At 40.3% G+C, this 3,135-nt stretch overlaps 1 long non-coding RNA gene across 1 annotated transcript in view; it reads left to right on the forward strand.

Moving 5' to 3' along the window:
• Nucleotides 1-2,825, forward strand: part of LOC104954745 (uncharacterized) — a 5,462-nt gene extending 2,637 nt beyond the window's left edge. The window contains exon 3 of the long non-coding RNA XR_799375.1: nucleotides 2,743-2,825. This is a non-coding gene — a long non-coding RNA (uncharacterized lncRNA). The remainder of the gene's footprint in view (nucleotides 1-2,742) is intronic.
• Nucleotides 2,826-3,135: the final 310 nt, after the last annotated feature.

Raw genomic sequence — 3,135 nt, forward strand, 5'->3', positions numbered from 1 at the left:
AGCATTGTATCATTTAGATACCGAAAGTACAATATATTGAACACTGTGCTGCTGTCATTTCCCCCTAATGATAACCTGAGATGGTGAATTATAACTCACAATGAAAATTGTTCAGGAAAGTGGGTATAGAGTAGACATGTAGAACTAGATAAGCTTATGATAAGCCAGCCTTGTCTACTTATTAAGGAAAAGTGGGAGGTCTTTTTAATGAACATAGCTTCTCTGCTTTATCAGCCATAAGTCTGTTCCTCTTCTCATCAAGCACATGAGAGGCAGCGCTGAACAGTCTCTCGCTGTCAGTGCTTGTGATTTGATCTTACTCCGCATATTTGTCCGGGTGTTTTGATTTCAAGTGGTGGAGTAATCCCGAAGTGGTGAAAGTCTTTGCAGTTACACCCCCTCGAGAAATGTCAGCTGAACACGTTTTACAAATCGCAATCCGCGCCTCTTTCTCTGATATTTTGAAATATCCCCAAGCGCCAGACATGTTGGCTGTGAGCCAGCCGCGAGCATGGTCGCGCACCGTGCTTGTCGCCGCGTTTTGATTACGTCATCACAACAACACGTTAGCTTTCCAACGTAACCCTGTTCTCTGACATTCGGTGATATTTTTTCGGTGCTAGAACCCTTTCGGCCGAAAGCCGAAAGGGCCTTTTTAACCATTTTCGGCCGATAATTTTCGGCGGCCGAATATTCGGTGCATCCCTAGAATAAACCTTAGGAAATCTTGAAAGGGATGTGCAAAATAGCCATTATACAGTCTTTAATTAACTATTAGTCACCTGACTGGATAAATACGTCCCTCAATGGACTGTCTTTTATTTACTTCCAGTTAACATTTTGATTACATAGTTGTGTATATAAATTGCACTGTCGTGGATTTTTACACGTTCGATCCATGCTGAATGTTTTGGTTTTATTTGACCATGTTAAAGATGTCTGTTTCCTGATCAATTCAATATCTACATCACATGTGTCAAACTCAAGGCCCGGGGGCCAAATCAGGCCCTTGGTGGATTTAATTTCGGCCTGCAGGATAATTTCTAATTACTATTAGATCTAGCCGGTATATTGCACGCACACCTTCACTCAATCCTGAGGGTCTCCTCAGCTCAGAGCCTGACCCCAATAATTGAAGCTTTGTTAGTTCCAGGTTTAATATGTGCAATAACTTCATTTCAATAAGTTTTGCAATAAACATTGAACCTGTCCGGCCCTCGACTAGTCGCGATTTTTTTATTTTGGCCCACTGTGTATTTGAGTTTGACACCCCTGATCTACATTAATGATTTGGGCTTCATCCTATAGAGAAACCCCAAACGAGCTCAAAAATACTACCATTTAGGAATGAAAACTGGAAGTTCTAACCCAGCAATAAATTATCTGATTGAGAAAGCACATTATATGCAATATAAGAAGCATTAACTTTCAAATTTCAAATTAAATCTAGCCGTCATAGAACCAATTCTCCTCTATGTATCTCTTACCAGAACTTGGACTAATTGGACAGAACCCATTGGACATGAACACTTCCTTACACCTGACTTAAAAAATGTGTCGCTGTGCGCTGTCTTTCAGATGAATTGCAATGTTCCACTTTCTGGTGTGGATATGCTGCTTTCATCAATGCTGATAGTTTTATTTGTCCATGTTAAAAAATATCTGTTTCTTAAATCTCTTTTTTCCACCAATACAATGGAGTTTAATAGGTTTTCTCGTGGTTTGAAACTTCTTTGAATTTGGTGTTCAAAAGTCAACGTTGAGTTCCCACATCAATAGAAATGGGCTTTACTTAGAACAACATTAATACTATTTTCCTGTTAGAAAGGAGTTCCCATAAACACTATTTAGTTACCATAAGTAATTGGGATATTTTTTGCAAATAGTGTTGCTTTCTAGTTTTTCAAGTGACCAGAAACAAAGCTACATTCACCACAAGAGTTTCAGAGTGGCAAATAAACAAGACATTCAAAACATTAAACGAAAACTATCTATATGGCTAGATACAACTAAGATGGGTGAAACGTGTTTCTAGTGATATGGGTAAACTGTTTAAAGCTTGATTCACATCTGGAGCCCAGACCCTGCTCAGAACCTCATATTAATGTTAATTAACACAAGTCATTGTGCCTCCTCTGTCTACCAGCTAATGAGACCTGTCGATTCAGATTCGACCCTTCAGAGCGACGGCAAACACAAAAGCAGGAAAGAACAGAGACACAAAGCTTGTTTATTCTGCAGAGGGCCCATGCTAATCAACCACTTGTACCCTTTCAAAAAACAAAAGCCTGATATTAGCATTTCTGCTCAGAGATATGAATTGGTTTGTTTTTGTCCTTTCTTCCTCATCTCTCAGTTTATTATGTCCGGGCTCCGCGAGTGGTTCGGATGAAGCGCTCCTCGTGTGAGAGGATGTTTTGTCCTCTGTTTGGTGCAGCATTGAGTGCTTTCTTTTTTGCCAGATATGAAAAGGATAAGAGGTTAATCCAAAAAAGCAGACAGCCGTTCATTTTCTCTACACAAGCAGCGCCCATGTAGCCTATCCCAGCATGCTTTGGGCGAGAGGCGGGTCTTACCAAGAACCGTTTAGCTGTCCATCACAGAAGAAATTAAGGGATATCAGTTTTAAGCTAAATTATAACCAGTAAAAGTGTCCAACTCCAACATCTTTTGCTGATATCTAAAATGTTTTTTGCTTTTACTTCCTCTTCTGATCATGTCTCCTTGTCTCCTCTCTCCTAGCTGCCAGTTCAGCTGTATGGTCGAGGAATGGCGGACAGGGAGCATCATCGCCAAACTACGAGGCTGCTCCACTACACTCCCTGGTATGACATACACACAATAAATAAATACTTGATCTCCCTAGAGGCTAAATCTGTCGGCCAACAGACCCTCCCTCATCGTCACATTCGTTATCTACGTTATGACACACACTTCTGTATCTCTGAATGAGCTCATTACAGTATTTTCCATCACAATTCAAGGGAAATCTATACACATTGAATAGTCCTTTGCTTCATAACTCAATTTTCCCACCATTTTGACACTCAAATGGTCAGTTGGTCGACTTTTGTCAGTCACTAAATACAAACTATACAGAAGGGCTATTCAATTAGTTTGGAATGGGGGCCGGTT

The sequence above is a fragment of the Notothenia coriiceps genome, unplaced genomic scaffold (genome assembly GCF_000735185.1).
Source record: "Notothenia coriiceps isolate Sejong01 unplaced genomic scaffold, NC01 NC01_scaffold00023791, whole genome shotgun sequence".
Lineage (NCBI taxonomy): Eukaryota > Metazoa > Chordata > Actinopteri > Perciformes > Nototheniidae > Notothenia > Notothenia coriiceps.